At 38.5% G+C, this 17,926-nt stretch overlaps 1 long non-coding RNA gene across 1 annotated transcript in view; it reads left to right on the top strand.

The window, feature by feature from the left end:
• LOC103879639 overlaps positions 1-16,167 on the top strand; it is a 34,076-nt gene extending 17,909 nt beyond the window's left edge. The window contains exon 3 of the long non-coding RNA XR_001897288.3: positions 15,888-16,167. This is a non-coding gene — a long non-coding RNA (uncharacterized LOC103879639). The remainder of the gene's footprint in view (positions 1-15,887) is intronic.
• The last annotated feature ends 1,759 nt before the right edge of the window (positions 16,168-17,926 follow it).

Below are 17,926 nucleotides of genomic sequence, written 5' to 3'. Positions count from 1 at the left end.
GAAGTTACCTTATCCAAGGCCACACTCCTAGGAAGCGGAAAGGCCAATACCGGAACCCAAGCTGTACAGCTAGAGGAAGAACAGGTCAGGATTCAAGAGTCCAAGCCTTTATTCTGGAGTATAACTTGACTGTTGGTGGAAAGGAACATTTCTGGATTTGATCATTGGTGCTGCTACTTAAATCTTCCCCAGTCCAGCTTCAGGGGAATGCATTCCAAGTTCCTAGAGTGGGAGAACTATAAAATACTAAAAGTCCAAGGTCAGCCTCTTGCTGGGAGCCCAGCGAGAGTACCTTTTGCCATAGGAGTGATGGGCTCAACAAAATATTAATAACAGCAGGAGAGGCAGGGCCAGCGTGGGCAGCACAGGTGTCTCTTCTTTGGGTGAGAAATCAGAGTGAATAGTGCCAGGTATAATAAAAAGAAACTGTAATGGCCTCCAAGGAGAAGAGCCTGTACTGCCAAAAACTGTCAGGAGTAGGATGGGGAATTCAGGGACTTTGCCCTTAGATTCTGCTGGGTGGAGGACCTGGAACCAAAGACTATTATTGCCACCCTTATGACTGTAAACTGCACTTTGCAATTTGTCCCTCTAGCCAGTGTGACCTGAGAAAGTAAAGGTTACATATTATGGGACATAATTAAAGGAAAAGTATTACATTAGCAGATGCTGAGAGTCCTAGCAATTACCATGATTTCATTTTTTAGCTATGGTTTTCTACTTTTTGCCCAAACATTAGAAGACGAGGATGGAATTCTAGAATCGCATTTGTCACAAAAAACACACCAGCCCACTACACTAATTCTCCTGACCCACTGGAAATGGAGTCAATACAAAAGATAGAGTCTTCAGTCCAAACCCAATGCAGGTTCTGACACGCACATGGTGATGAAAATCCTACAGCTTAAAGAACTAAAGCAGCAGGGGCCAGCCAGCTCAGACACCACAGGAGGGCAAAGAGAAGCTGAACGAGCAGTCCATGCAGCTGAAGACCAAATGTTGAAACAGTGTCAAAGGTGCATTAAAATGCCTGCTGCTGGTTTCCATGCACATTGTCTCCTGCAAGCTTAAATGACTGAAAGAAAGGTCAAGGAAAGGGACCACGAATTTCTGCCTTGGTGTCCAGGCTCGCTTCCACCCAGCCTAAGTGACAGCTGGCTGCAGTGTGCCTGCCACCTAATGGTGACACCAGTTGCTTTTTTATTTAAGTGGCTGATTGCACTTTTCAAAACATCTAGATTTCTCTCCTCACGCTAATTTCAGTGAAATGATAAGAGTATAAATTGCTTTGTTACAGTTCCAAACAGTAGCCCTGCTTGAATTTTTTATGGCTGTAATGAAGATCCTGAGTATGCTTTTAAATATTAAAATTCAGATTAAATATCAACTAGATGTAATGACAGCTTAAAAAACGTTATCAGTACATTGCTATGCTTCATGAATATAAAACCCGAAAAAAGCTGGGCTTCATTTACTATGCTCCTTCCAACCCAGGAATTTCAGGCTAAATTTCCTGACACCTTCATTTTCTCCCTGAATCCTATGTTTTTAGCTGTTAAGTGGGGGTGCAGCAAAGAGTTTTAGAATCAAACATTAAAGTTAACAATCCTTCTTTAAGAAACACATTTTCTGCACCATCATTTTCTCTGGCCACTTATTTCTTCTTTGCATTTTATGCACACGTCTTATCAAGATGTGTTATTTGAAGGCTGTGCCCCCAAGAACGCTCTCTCTACCCAGATCTTACATCGCAGGGGTGAATTGTTAAGGAATTTACACCACATTTAGAATCCAGGTAAAATTACCAGAAAAAAATAAAGGGCTAAAAACCCAATACCATACTTCATCAGGAAAAGTAATGGAAAGTGAGTCTTTCTAAAGCATTAAAAAAAAAAAAAAGTGTTGTTCTGATGGGACAGAAGTAGCAGTCTGCTGGTAGTCTGTGGTTCTGCAGCTCCACCCCTTGGCAGGTGTTGAAAGTAAATGATTTCTGCATGAGCCATCCTGGATTTTTTTTTACATTAGATGTGTATGTGTGTGTAAAAATTTTGGTTTGGGGGATATTTTAATCTGCTTGACTGTAGTGATCATTTCACTTTGTATATGTATATCAAAACATCATGTTGTACATCTTAGATATATACAATAAAAATATATTAAAAATAAATTTTTAAAATATTAAGTTTGAGGAGATGGAGGATGACCAAGAGGGTGACGGAGCTGGTTTTGGCAAGGAATCATTGAAGCAAAACTGTGAAAGGAGACATAATGATATTTGCTTTCTATTATAGGATTATCTATGTAATTGCTTTAATAGCAATCGTAATGGCATTAAATTCGGTGCCTGAAAGTGGTGAGATGATGAGATTGAAGGACATAAAACCAAGCAACTTAACCATAAGTTGGCATTTTATCCTTTCACTTTCAACTCTCCCTTGCCACACTGGTAAAGGCTAAATGCTCAGATCAGTGCCAGTCATTTTGTAGATTCTGGATATCTTGTAAACCAAGCAAATCTCCCTACATATGCAAGATCCATGGTGACATCACACGACCACATATTAATAAATTGTTATACAACATTCTTAAAGGCAGGATACATTACAGTTAAGAAAAATAATACCTTGGTTAGAAATAATGACTGGTATTGCCAATAAGTAAGAAGAAGGGGTGTAGGGAGAGGGGAGTGTAGAGTGCTGTGGGATGGCCTCTGCCTGCAGCTGTCTGCAGCCCAACTCGATTTGTTACCCAGCTTCCAGAAAGAGCCTTAGGCTGCCAGGGCCTGGCTGAGCCACAGAGGCTGAATTGGGACATGCTGAAAAAGGCTGACCACCTCATTGCTGTGTGCTTCTTCAAGCTAGAGCTTGTTTTCCTGCCTTCCAGATAGGAAAAGTAGGCTGTTGGAGCCTAAGCTGTGTCTCCAGAGAGCTCAAAAAGCCTTTGTCTGTGGCTCCCGGCTTATGAGTTGTCAGCCACTTCAAAGGCACTACTGGGGTCTACCTTGGCATTGTTTCCCTTTTCAACCTTTTTTGTTTTTAGCTTAGACATCAGGCCTTTTTGTCCTTGATAAATTCATTTTTATAATTTTGGTCAGTGAAGAGGTTTCTCATAATGGACAATAAATAGGTAACAACAACTCAAAGGGGGATAGTTTAGTAATATCTAAAATCCAGGTAAGAAGGTGAGAAGTTTCTGGACCTGTGTTAGTTCCTCAAACATCTGTACGCATTTTCAACATGGTGACTCATGCTTCCTTTCTGTTATAAAGCACTACCATTGTGTATTGCTGCTTGGCTTACTCCCACCCCAAGAGATCCTAGTTGTAAAAGGTGGAGCCTAGACACCGGTACTTTTAAAATTTTCCCAGATATATCTAGTGCACCATCAGGATCAATGGTCCTAATTTTATTTCATTTTACTTTGTTTTTATTTCTAATTTGTTATTTTTAATTCTTGTGGTTACAAAGCATCTCATGTACTCATACTATGTGTATATATTTATGGGGTACAAACTATGCTTTGATATAGGCATGCAATGCGTAATAATCACATCACAGAATGTGGGGTATCCAACCCCTCAAGCATTTATCCTTTGTGTTACAAAAAACCCAATCACACTTAGTTATTTTAAAATGTACCATGAAATTATTATTGACTATAGTCACCCTGTTGCGCTGTTAAATACTAGGTCTTATTCATGCCTTCTAATTATTCTTTTTGTATCTTTTAAGCATCTCCACCTCCTCCCCACACCCCTACTATCCTTCCTAGCCTCTGGTAATCATCCTTCTACTCTCTGTCTCCATGAGTTCAATTATTTTGAATTTTAGATCCCACAAATCAATGAAAACATGCAATGTTTGTCTTTCTGTGCCTGGCTTATTTCACTTAATATAATGACTTGATGTTCTATCCATGTTGTTGCAAACGAAAGGATCGCATTCTTTTATACAGCTAAATAGTACTCCATTGTGTGTAAGTACTACACTGTTTTTATCCATTCATTTGTTGATGAACACTTCAGTTGCTTCCAAATCTTGGCTGTTGTGAACAGTGCTGTGACAAACATGGGGGTACAAATATCTCTTCAATATACTGATTTTCATTCTTTGGGGTACATACCCAGCAGTGGGAATGCTGGCTTATATGGTAGCTCTATTTTTAGTTTTTTGAGGAACCTCCAAACTGCTCTCTTTAGTGGTTTTGCTAATTTACATTCCCACCAACAGTGCACGAGGGTCCCGTTTTCTCCACATCCTCACCAGCATTTGTTGTTGCCTGTCTTTTGGATATACGCCATTTTAACTGGGGTGAGATGATATATCATTGTAATTTTGATTTGCATTTCTCTGATGATCAATGATGTTTAGCACTTTTCCATATGCCTGTTTGCCCTCTGTATGCCTTCTTTCGAGAAATGTCTATTCAAATCTTTTGTCCATATTTTATCAGATTATTAGATTTTTTTCATATGAAGAGCTCAGGTTATTCGATTTTTTTTCCTATAGAGAAAAAATTTGGTTATTAATTTCTGTCAGATGTGTAGTTTGCAAATAATTTTTCCCATTCTCTGGGTTGTCTCCTTGCTTTGTTGTTTCCTTTGCAGTGGAGAAGCTTTTCAACTTCATGTGATCCCATATATCCATTTTGCTTTGGTTGCCTGTGCTTGTGGGGTATTGCTCAAGAAATTTTTTCCCAGACCAATGTCCTGGAGATTTTCCTCAATGTTTTTTGTTTGTTTGGTTTTTGTTTTTTCATAGCCATTTCATAGTTCGAGGTCTTAGATTTAAGTCTTTAATCCATTTTGATTTGATTTTTGTATATGGTGAGAGACGATCTAGTTTCTTTCTTCTGCATATAGATACTATTTTGCCAGCACCATTTATTGAAGAGACTGTCTTTTCCTCATGTCTGTTCTCGGCACCTTTGTTGAAAATGAGTACACTGTAGGTGTGTGGATTTGTTTCTAGGTTCTCTATTCTGTTCTGTTGGTCTATGTGTCTGTCTGTTTTTATGCCAGTACTATGCTGTTTTAGTTACTGTAGCTCTGTAGCATAATTTGAAATCAAGTAATGTGATTCCTCTAGTTTTGTTCTTTCTGCTTAGGATAGTTTTGGCTGTTCTGGGTCTTTTGTGCTTCCATATGAATTTTAGAGCTGTTTTCTCTATTTCTGTATGTTGTTGGTATTTTGATAGGGATTGCATTGAGTCTGTAGATTGCTTTGGGTAGTATGGACATTTTAACAATATTTTTCTTCCAATCCATAAACATGGAATATCTTTCTGTTTTTTTGTTTTTGGTTTTTTGTTTGTTTTGGTTTGGTTTGGTTTTTTTGGTGTCCTCTTCAATTTCTTCCATGAGCACTTTAGTTTTCATGATAGAGAACTTTCACTGCTTTGGATAAGTTAATTCCTAGGTATTCAATTTTATATGTGGCTATTGTAAAAGGGATTACTTTTTTCTTCTTTTTCAAATTGTTCACTGTTGGCATATAGGAATGCTACTGACTTTTGTATATTCATTTTGTATCCTGCAAATTTACTGAATCTGTTTATCATTTCTAATAGTTTTTTGGTGGCATATTTAGATATTTCCAAATATAAGATCATATTATCTGCAAACAAGAATAATTTGACCTCTTCTTTTCCAATTTAAATGTCATTTATTTCTTTCTCTTGTCTGATTGTTTTAGCTAGGGCTTCAAGTACTATCCTCAATAACAGTGGTGAAAAGTGGGTATCCTTGTGTGTTCCAGATTTTAGAAAAAAGACTTTAATTTTATCCCCATTCAGTGTGATACTATCTGTGGGTCTGTCATATATGGCTTTTATTGTGTTGAGGCATGTTTCTTCTGTAACCATTTTTTGAGGGTTTTTATCATTAAGGGATGTTGAATTTTATCGAATGCTTTTCCAACATCAATTGAAATGATCGTATGGTGTTTGTTCTTCATTCTGTTGATATGATGTCTCACATTGATTTGCATATGTCAAACCATCCTTGCATCCCAGGAATAAATCCCACTTGATCATGATGAATGATATTTTTAATGTATTGTTGAATTCAGTTTGCCAGTAATTTGTTGAGGATTTTTGCATCATTATTTATCAGAGATATTGACCTGCAGTTTTCAGTTTTCTTCTTTTCTTTTTTTTTTTCTTTTGATGTGTCTTTGTTTTTGGTGTCAGGGTAACATTGGTCTCACAGAATGAGTTTGCAAGTATTCCCACCTCCTCTATTTTTCAGAATAGTTTGAATAACCTCTGCTATTTTTCAGAATAGTTTGAGTAGGATTTGTATTAGTTCTTTAAATTTTGGTGGAATTTGGCAGTGATGCCATTGGGTCCAGGACTTTTCTTTACTGGGAAACTTTTTATTATGACTTCAATCTCATTACTCTTTATTAGTCTGTTCCAGTTTTGGGTTTCTTCATGGTTCAATCTTGGTAGATTGAATATGTCCAGAAATTTGTCAATTTATCCTAGTTTTTCCAATGTATTGGCAAATAGTTGCTCATAGTAGCCACTAATGATTCTTTGAGTATCTGCAGTATCAGTTGTAATGTCTCCTTTTTCACCTCTGATTTTATTTATATGGATCATCTCTCTTTTTTTTAGTCTGGCTGAAGATTTGTCAATTTTGTTTAACTTTGCAAAAAAACCAACTTTTTGTTGTATTGATCTTTTGTATTGTTGTCTTCATTTCAATTTAATTTATTTCTGCTCTGATCTTTACGATTTTTCTCCTACTAATTTTGGGTTTGATTTACTCTTGCTTTTCTAGTTCTTTAACATGCATCATTAGGTTGTTTATTTGAAGTTTTTCTTTTTTTTTTCTTTTGACACAGGCACATGTAGCTGTAAACTTCCCTCTTAGTACTGCTTCTGCTGTATCATAGGTTTTGGGATATTATGTTTCCATTATCATTTATTTTAAGAAACTTTTCAATTTCTTTCTTAATTTCTTCATTGACCACTGGTCATTCAGGGGCATACTGTTTAATTTTCATGTATTTGTATAGTTTCCAAAATTCCTCGTTACTGATTTCTAGTTTTATTCCACTATAGTCAGAGAAGATGCTTCATAGTATTTCAGTTTATTTGAACATTTTAAGGCTTGTTTTGTGACCTAACATGTGGTCTATCCTTCAGAATACTGCATGTGCTGAGGAAAATAGTGTATATTCTGCAGTCCTTGGATGAAATGTTCTGTAATATCTATTAGGTCCATTTTGTTTATACTGCACATTAAGTCTGATATTTCTTTGTTGATTTTCTGTCTGGAAGATCTGTCCAATGCTGAAAATGGGGTGTTGAAGTCTCCACCTACTATTGTACTGGAACCTATCTCTCTCTTTAGCTCTAGTAATATTTGCTTTATATATCTGAGTGCTCCAGCAATTGGGGACATATATACTTAAAACCGTTATATATTCTTGCTGAATTGACCCCTTTATAATTATATAGTTACCTTCTCTGTCTCTTCTATAGTTTTTGTCTTGAAAGGTATTTTGTCCAATATAAGTATAGCTACTCCTGCTCTTTTTTGGTTTTCATTGGCATGAATATCTTTTTCCATCCTTTTATTTTAAGTGTATGTGTGTCTTTACAAATGAAGTGTGTTTCGTATAGACAACAGATTAATAGGTCTTGTTTTTTTGTCCCTTCAGTCTATGTCTTTTTGTTGGAGAGCTTAGTCCATTTATGTTCTATGTTAATATTGAAAATTAAGGACTTATTGTTATTTGTTTTCTGATTATTTTGTGGTCTTCTCTTTCTTCTTTCTTTTGTCTTCCATTTAGTAAAGGTAATTTTCTTTAGTGATATGATTTAGTTCTTGATTTTTTTGTGTGTGTATCCATTGTATGTTTTATGGTTTGAGGTTACCATGAGGCCTGCAAATACTATCTTATAACCCTTATTTTAAGCTGATAATAACTTAATACTGTTTACATAAACAAGTAAGCAAGCAAAAAGAAAATTAATAAATACTCTACGTCTTAACTTCATTCCCCCACTCTTTAACTTTTTATTGTTTCTATTTATCTCTTATTGCACTATGTCTTTAAAAGTTGTTGTGGTTAGTATTCTTTATTCATTCATTATTTAGTCTTTCTACTTAGGATAAAAGTAGTTTACATGCCATAGTTACAGTGTTATAGTATTCTGTGTTTTTCTGTGTACTTACTATTACCAGTGAGTTTTGTACCTTTAGATGATTTCTGGTTTTGGTTTTGTTTTGTTTTGTTTGAGACGGAGTCTCACTCTGTCGCCAGGCGGGAGTGCAGTGGCATGATCTCAGCTCATTGCAAGCTCCGCCTCCCAGGTTCAAGTGGTTCCCTTGCCTCAGCCTCCCAAGTAGCTGGGACTACAGGGGTGTACCACCATGCCCAGCTACTTTTTTGTATCTTAGTACAGACAGGGTTTCACCATGTTGACCAGGATGGTCTCGATCTCCTGACCTTGTGAACTGCCTGCCTCGGCCTCCTAAAGTGCTGGGATTGCAGGCATGAGTCACTGTGCCCAGCCTAAGTGATTTCTTATTGCTCAGTAATGCCCTTTTCTTTCTGATTAAAGTACTCCCTTTAGCATTTCCTACAGAACAGGCCTGGTGTTGATGAAATCCATCAGCTTTTGTTTGTCTGGGAAAGTCTTTATTTCTCCTTCATGTTTGAAGGATATTTTCACTGAATAGAGTAAAAGGTTTTTTTCCATCAGGACTTTAAGTTTGTCATGTCACTCTCTCCTGGCCTGTAAGGTTTCCAATGAAAAGTCTGCTGCCTTTGGTTTGGAGCTCCATTGAATGTTATCTGTCTCTTTTCTCTTGCTTCTTTGAAAATCCTTTCTTTATCTTTGACCTTTGAGAGTTTGATTATTAGATGGCTTGAGATAGTCTTCTTTGGGTTAAATCTGCTTGATATCCTATAACCTTCTTGTATGTGGACATTGACATATTTCTGTAGGTTTGGGAAGTTCTCTGTTATTATTCCTTTGAATAAACGTTCCACCCTTATCTCTTTCTCTACCTCCTCTTTAAGGTCAATAACTCTTTAGATTTTCCCCTTTTTTTTTTTTTTTTATGATGGAGTCTCGTTCTGTTGCCCAGGCTGGAGTGCAGTGGCGGGTTCTCAGCTAACTGCAAGCTCCACCTCCCAGGTTCATGCCATTCTCCTGCCTCAGCCTCCCGAGTAGCTGGGACTACATGAGCCTGCCACTAAGCCTGGCTAATTTTTTGTATTTTTAGTAGAGATGGCATTTCACCATGTTAGCCAGGATGGTCTTGATCTCCTGACCTTGTGATCCTCCTGCCTCTGCCTCCCAAAGTGCTGGGATTACAGGCGTGAGCCATCGCGCCCAGCCTAGATTTTCCCTTTTGAAGCTATTTTCCAAATGCTATAGAAGCGTTTCAGTTTTTTGTTCTTTTTTCTTTCCTCTCCTCTGTGTATTTTCAAATAGCATGTCTTCGAGTTCACTAATTCTTTCTACTGTTTGCTCAATTCTGCTATTAAGACTCTGATGCATCCTTCAGTAGACCAATTGCATTTTTCAGCTACAGAATCTCTGCTTAATTCATTTTAATTATTTCAATCTCTTTGTTAAATTTATCTGATAGAATTCTGAATTCTTTCTGTGTTATCTTGAATTTCTTTGAGCTTCCTCAAAAAGGAATTTTGAATTCTCTGTCTGAAAGGTCACATATCTCTGTTTCTTCAGTACTGGTCTCTGGTGACTTATTTAGTTCATTTGGTGAGCTCCTACTTTCCTGGACAGTCTTGATACTTGCAGATGTTTGTCTGCGTCTGAGCATTGAAGAGTTAAATATTTTTTCACAATCTATATAGTCTGGGATTCTTTGTACCTATCCTTCTTGGGAAGGCTTTCCAGGTATGCAAAAAGACTTGGGTGTTGTGATCTAAGCTGCATCTGCTTTAAGGGGCACCCCAACCAAGTAATGCTATGTTTCTTGCAGACTTATAGAGGTACCACCTTGATGTGTTGGACAAGATCCAGGAGAATTCTCTGGATTACCAGGCAGAGATTCTTGTTCTCTTCCTTTACTTTCTTCCACACAAATGGAGACTCTCTCTTCGTTCTGAGCCACCTGGAGCTGGGATTGGAGTGACACAAGCAACCCTGTGGCCACCACCGTGAGGACTGTACTGAATCAGACCTGAAGCCAACACAGCAGTGGGTTTTGCACAAGTCCTTCTGTAACCACTCGCCGGCTACTGCCTATGTTCGCTCAAGGTCCTGGATTCTACAATCAGCAGGTGGCAAAACTAGCCAGGCCTGTGTCCTTCCCATCAGAGTACAAATTTCCCTAGGCCCTGAACGGGTCCAGGGGTGCCATCTAGGAGCCAGGGATTAGAGTCAAAAAACTTAGAAGTCTATCTAGTGTTCTATTGTACTGTGGCTGAACTAGCACTCAAACCACAAGACGCAGTCCTTCCCACTCTTCCCTCCCCTTTCCAAAGGCAGAAGAACCTTACCCCATGGCCACTACCGTCACAGGCCCATGAGAAGTACTGCCGGACTACCACTGACATTCACTTAAGGCCCAAGGGCTATTCAGTCAGTTGTGGTGACTGCTATCTGGCCTCAGCTTCACCCTTCAGGGCAGTGGGCTCCTCTTTGGCCCAGGGCAGGTCCAGAATAGCCAAGTCCTGGAATCAGTGACCCCAAGAGCCTACTTGATACTCTATCCTTCTTGGCCCAGCTGGTGCCTAAGATGCAATACAAAGTCCCCTTTAGTTTTCCCCCACACTTTTCTCAAGCAGAGGGAGTCTTGCCCCATAGCCACCACAGCTGGAAATGTGCTGAGTCTCATGTGAAGTGAGCAAACCTGAGTCTCACCCAAGGCTTTCAACATAGTACCTGAAAGTACCTGAATATTGCTGCTGGTTATTCAGGGCCTAAGGTCTCTTCAGTTAGTAGGTGATAGGTCCTGCAAAGACTGGGTCCTTCCCTTCAAGGAAGCAGGTTCCTTTCTGGCCCAGAGTGTGTCTAAAACTATCATCTGGGAGCTAAGACCTAGAAAGGGGGCCTCATAATTCTAACCAATCCCTATCCTGCTGTGGTTGAGCTGGTATCCAAGGTGCAAGATAAAGTCTTCCCACTCTCTCCTCTCCTCTCCTCTCCCCTCCCCTCCTCAAGTGGAAGATAGGGAGTCTCTTTTGGAACCACAAGCTGTGTAGCCTGGGGTTAGGGGAGGGATAATGCCAGCACTCCCTTAGCCACCCCAGCTGCTAGTTCAGTAGGTCATGTACCCCCCACCAGTCCACTGTGCCTGGGCCCAGTTCAGCACTAGGACTCACCTAGGAGTGGCAGTCCTTGCGGCCTAGACTGCTTTTCAGGTTAACTTAGGATCCCTGAGCTGCTGACTTGTCAGAGGCTACACAAGGGACTGTTCCAACTCCCTCACACATGTTTTGCAAACTATTATTTCCCCCATTACATAAAATGGTCCATAATCTAGGTATTAGAAGCCAAGTTTATTCCAAATGCTCACAGCAAAGTTTAATAAATCTTCCAGATAAATCTAAACACAAATCAAATATGTAGAAACAGAAAAGAATGATAGTGGCGGTGGTGGTTGGGGGTGTGGCAGGGAGATATAGATCAAAGGATACAAAGTTTCAGTTTTGTAGGATGAATAAGTCTAGAGATCTAATGTATAGCACGAGGACCCTAGTTAATAATATTGTATCGTATACTGAAAGCTTGCTAAGAGTTTAGATTTTAGGTACTTTTGCCACAAAGAAAGAGAGAGGAAGAGAGGGAGGGAGGCAGAAAGGCCGAAGGGAGGAAGGCAGAAGGGAGGAAGGAAGGAAGGAAACTATGTGAGATGATGAAGATGTTAACAAATGTTAATTTGCTTGATGGTAGCAATCACTTCCATATGTGTATGCATATCAAAACGTATTGTAGACCTTAAACTTACAAAGTACAATACAAAATTAAAAAGATAAAAAAGAAAAAAGAATTAATCTACATATGGCAAAATAAAAATAACCTAAGTTGAGAAACAAATGAAAAATTTAAAATAATAGATAATAATTCATTTTTAGGAACATAGCAATAATCAGAGATATTCAGAAATATTTGCATCTTTTAATTTATCAATTTATGAATACTTTATTATGTGAAAAATATTGTTCATTCATAGGGTTGGCTACAAAATTATTTATGCTACCCAAAATATGAAAATAATCAACATGTCAAACATCACTGAAGTAATTAGATAAATTTAAGATATATCTAAATAATGGAAAGTAATGTTTTGAAAATATTAAAGATGTGAGAAACTGTTTGTGAGATAATGTCAGTAAAAAGCCAACATACCAAAATATACACAAGAAATCTCAATTTTGTTTATATACATATAATTGAACATATATCCATATATACTAAAAATATTTTTTAGATTTACTCTAGGTAGTAAGATTATGTTTTAATTACCTCTCTTACCTTTTATATATTTTCAATTTATCTACACTAAGCATGTGTTACCATCATAACTCCCAAATGAATGATAACTAATTTTTTCTAAAATTAATAAAACATGTATTTAACGAACAAAAATTGTTGTTCTTATTAAATATTATGGTCAAGACTCACTAATGCCCGGATTTGGCATTTTCTTATGTTATATTTTTTCCAAATTATATTCACTCAGAAAAGTTTAAAGAGATTCTCTTGTTTTTAAATGACATTTTTATGAAATTAGCCATTTCTTTGTGTGTATTTAAGCTCTTAAAACTTCCTTTTAAGTTAGAGTGCAGTCATTCCAATGGAGGTCCTTTGGTTGCTATGACAATTTACCTCTTATCTCTGCTACCCTGTGATCCCATCACTTTGGCATTTGGCAGCATCTTACTTGAATTGTTTGTGTAGTGATGCAGAGAAGCTTTGAACATTCTTGCCTTTATATAATATTCTTTAGTAAAGAACTAGTCCTTTGCAATGTGCCATTTGAAGAAAGTTCAGAGGGGGGAAGATAAATAATTCATAAGAAATAACAAGAGAACCATCACGCCTAGGTTGTTCTGAGCATAGACACACAGGCCATAGCTGAGTTGTAAATAGAATTTGAGTAGCACAGTCGTGTGTATTCTAGTTAAGAAGCAAGCCTGGATTTGTCTTTTGAAATATATAGAAAAATAATGCTACCATCCCATTATTTATGTATTCATTCTTTCATGAAATATTTAAAAAACACTAGCTCTGCACAAGGTCTGTGCTATCTGTAGAATGAAGAATATGATGAAAGACAAGACAGTCTCTGCCCTAAAGAAGTTCATGTTTGGGGCCGGGTGTGAGTTGCAGAGTGTTGCCACCAAGAAATGGCTGCCTGGCCAGAGGCTACATTTTCCAGCCACCCTCTGAATCCAGAACTGGCCATATGACACTCGTCATTGGAATGAGAATGGATGTGATAAGTGCCATTTTCAGACAAGTGTTTTTAGCAAGATGGTGTGCCTTCATGCTTTCTTCATTTTCCAAACGCTGGAAGCTAAAGAATGCAGGCCCTAGGAGATTGCATAGCCCCACAAAATGGCAGAAGGCATGGAAGGTTTCAGGCTGTGGTGGTTTTAAAATGGGTGCAAAATCCCTTGTTACACTTTTCTTTGAAAGCTGGAGCTTAGTTTCCCCTTGCCTGAGTGTGACCTAAATTCAGTGACTTGCTTCTAACACATAGAGTGCAGAAATAATGACAGAGTGTGACTTCAAGGGTAGGTCATGAAGGACAAGGTCCATCTTGCTCCTTCTTGCATCTCTCACTCTGGGAGAAGTCAGCTGCCATGCCATGAGGACACTCAGTTAAGAGGCCTGAATGGCAAGGTATTGTGAGTGAGTCATCTTGGAAGTAGATCCACCAGGCCCAGTCCAGCCTTCAGGTGATACAGCCCTTGCCAGTAGTTTGCAACCTCATGAGAAACCCTGAAGTCAGAACCACCCAGCTAAACTTCTCTCAAATCTCTGAGCCACAGAAATTGTGAAATAATGTGTTTTATTAAGCCAGTAAGCTTGATGGGGTGATTTGTTATGCAGAAATAGATAATTAATAAATAAAATAGGTAGAAAAACGTGAACTAGATTAAACTAAGCCTGTCCTTCAATCAACACCTGGAGAAGAGCCTCCTGCTAACCAGTAATACCACATTAGACTATTACATTAAATCATTAAAAGTTGGGGGGTTGTTAGAGAAGCTGGTATAACCTTAACTAATACAAGGAGATTACATATGTTTATATTCAACCTCCCTTGTACCATACTGTTTGGCACTTTTAGATACTTGATAAAAAATGATTATATTAAAACATTACTCACATCTTAAAAGAAGTAAAAAAAAAAAAAAAAAGTACAAGAGACACTTAGAAGATGAAGAGTTTGTCTCCATTTTTTTTTTTTTTTTTTTTTTTTTTTTTTTTTTTTTGAGACAGGATCTCACTCTGTTGTTGCCCAGGCTGGTGTGCAGTGGTTCAGTCATAGCTCACTGCAGCCCCAAACTTCTGGCTCAAGTGATCCTCCTGCCTCAGCCTCCCAAGTAGCTGAGACTACAGTCACGCACCACAACACCTAGCTAAATTTTTTGTAGGAGTCTCACTATGTTACCCCAGCTGGTCTTGAACTCCTGAGCTCAAACAATCTTCCTGCCTCAGCTTCCTAAAGTTCTGGGATTACAGGTGTGAGCCACTGTTCCCAGTTTAAAACTGGTGACACTTGAACAATGCCATGTAATGAAAAAAATTTTGAGATAATTGGTGAGAGGGTGTTTCATCCAAGAGTAACATCAGAAGAACAAACACAAAGGTGAGAAACATGGAGAAAATTTGAGGGCTAATGGGTTATGCAATCTGAGTGCAACATTAAATGATAAAGAGGATGAAGAGTGAAGATGGGAAGGAAAACCAGGGATGGAACACAGAAGGCTTTAAATACAAAGGCATTGGGTTTCAACTACAGGGCCATTGATGAAGATGGCATGAATAGAGGTGCCCCTGGCCTTCATGTGTAAGATTATTAGGGTGGGAAGAGACTAGAGACATGAAGAATATTAGAAGCCTACTGAAACAAGCTGTGACAGGTCACTAAACCTCTCTTCCCAGAATGGAAAGAAGGAACAGGTGTGAGAAAGACAGGAACAGCTTAGGCTCCGTGATTTGCTTTCCCAGAGGTGATGATGGCTTTGTCTTGAGCAGGCCACACTGTTTCTCTTCGTGAGTAAATTCTGTGAGCATGGAAGAAATTTCTTCCATGCAGTTAAACCACAAGAACATGAGACCAAGATAATGGTCTCATTAGCATCATGTTCTAACCAACTGAGCTAAGTAGTCTTTCAGAAAAATCATACCTACCTCTTGAGCTCATCTAATAAAAGAAAGCCAAATATCGATTACTCAGTCTTCCTCATGGCTAAACCCCCAAGAATCAGCTGTTCTTTAGAGCAATGGACCCCAGGGAGTGGGAACTTGATAGGTAGAATATACCATATCGTCCCTAAAAATTCAAGCTTACATTTGGCCCAGCTAACAGACGTGATCTGTTCTCTTTAAATAAGCAAGTTAAGTCCCATTTAAAAAAAAATGGAAGAGCATCTGGCAAGATGGAAAAACATCATCTCAGGGTTAAAGGAACCTTCATGCCTCCTCACATAAAGCCTCTTCCTCAAATATTTTGTCTTCCTCTGGTTTTCCATTGCAGGTCCTTCTCTCACCTACATTGATCTTTATTTACTTTTACTGACATGCATAGCCTGTGCTAAAACTCTTCCTAAAGCCCCGGTCTTTCTGGAAGATGGACTTCTTTCATTCGGTGATGCTTCCTTCCCTCTATTGCTGTCATAGAGAATTACTAACCATGCCTCTCTCATCTTTCTTTTCAGGGCAGAAGCCACCCCAACCCACCCTTATGGATCAACCGCAGCACTCAGAAGAAGAGAAAGTTGCTGGTATATTTCAGCTTGCTTCATTAAAAACAACTCTAGGCACTACAAAGTGTGTGTTATTAATATGCATATGTGATATCTTTGAGGCAGAGCTGCCTTTAAGGTGTATTTTCAGCAGGACAACATTTTCCCACGTGAGGCGGGGAACAACAGTGCATCATATGTGTGGGAGGGAAAAGCCTGTGGGCTATGTACAATACTTATTCCCTTTGTGTCTCGCTTCCCTCTCCCCCTCACCCCCTCCCACCCACTTTATTAATGGTTTCTGCAATTACTGGTAACAGTGCATTGCCAGCAAAGAAAAATCGGTGACGGTCTGACAGATTGTTGGAAGGAGGGGCAAGAGAGGTTGCCTGTGAAGAGAAAGGAGGGCACTGCTACTGCAAAATGGAGTTTCTGAAGCCAGGGTACATTAGGATGTGTGGAGGTCAGACATCCAGGTGGATATAGGATTCGCTGTGCTACAGTATTGACATTTTATAAATAAAAAGGGAAATCTTAATACAGAAAATGTCACCCTGAGAGCACATCCGATCATATCTAAGACAACGCTTTTCAAGGGATTCCAGGAAGGCTGACATGGGAGGCCCCCCAAAATTTGATTGAGCATATTTTTAATGTCTGTTATAGGTTTAAAAAGATACATTTTATATGGAATGCAGTGGTTCAAATCTCCAATAGATTTGCTCTTCATTAAATGTATTACTTGGTATACAGTATAAGGATTTCACGTTAAGGCCAGAAATGGAACGAGAACCTCTGAAAGAAGTTATCAAGTAAACAAATATATATTTAGTCGCTAATAGGAATGCTGAGAAATGTCGGTAAAACTTGGCTTTTTGATTAGTAGATTTGACAGTGGAAACATTAGCCCAGCTAAATACAGCTGTATTCTTGGCCTCGCTAAACACGACTGTATTCTTACCCACATGTAGAGGAGAATGCTATAATTGCACACACGTTAAAATAAAGTTGAATGATTTTGCCCATCAGAATAAGTATATTGCACCTGAAACTAAAAGCGAATGTTGAGATTCAGTATAAGAGTATTTCTGTTTATTTGTCTTTTATTGGTTTATAATATCCATCAAGCATATATTACGTTTTTATATTTTGAAAAATGTTTTGAAAGAGAACTATCGGTTATAAGGAGATATTTTGCTTACAATGGCAAATCTTCATTGTATTTTGGGCCTGTAGCATTTAGATCTTATCCTTTAAGTAAAATATTTGGTAATGGTGGTCATAAAAACATATGATATTTTCCAAACTACTGTGGTTACAGTTTTTAGGATATGTGTGAATATATATCTAAAATTACATGAACTGCATTTGGTTCCATTACAAAGTTTTGACAAGTTAAGAAAATGTGGCTAAATCTCCAACAGGACTTTAGTGATTAAAATTCTTTATTTTATTTATTGGTGAATCTTAAAAGAGGATCTGAATACACAGGTCATGGCAATATTTTTAGAATCTTCTTTCCTCTTCTCTCCAATTCTCTAGCTTCCCAAATCTGTGATTACAGACTCCTCAAACTCCAGCAAATTCTCTCACACTCTTCCTTCAAAGGTACCTCTTTCTCACTCACACACACTCTCTCATCTTTTGCAGAATGCTCTCCAACTGGCAACGATCCCCACAACCCACAGTCGCTTCAGCAGAGCAGTCATTTTCACCACTTTTCAAGAGAACAAATCTGTCAGCCTGTATGGCCCTCATCCTGTCCTCTCCTCTCCTGCATGGGGGCTGTGTTAATATCAACACGTCAATATGCTTGTTCTCCATAACACACAATTGTGTTATACGTATAGATACAAACACACAAACACACACACACACACACACACACACCAACTTCCTGCTGTCTGGTTCTGGGCTTTCTCAGATGCTCCATCCGGTAAATCCCATCTAGCTCTAAGCTTCTGTTGATCCAAATTCTGTGGAGTCTCTACTAAACTCAGATCAACAAGTCT

Source organism: Papio anubis, chromosome 19, assembly GCF_008728515.1.
Source record: "Papio anubis isolate 15944 chromosome 19, Panubis1.0, whole genome shotgun sequence".
NCBI classification, from domain to species: Eukaryota; Metazoa; Chordata; class Mammalia; order Primates; family Cercopithecidae; genus Papio; species Papio anubis.
Note: the sequence above shows the minus strand (reverse complement) of the source record. Positions and strands in the feature narration are given on the sequence as shown.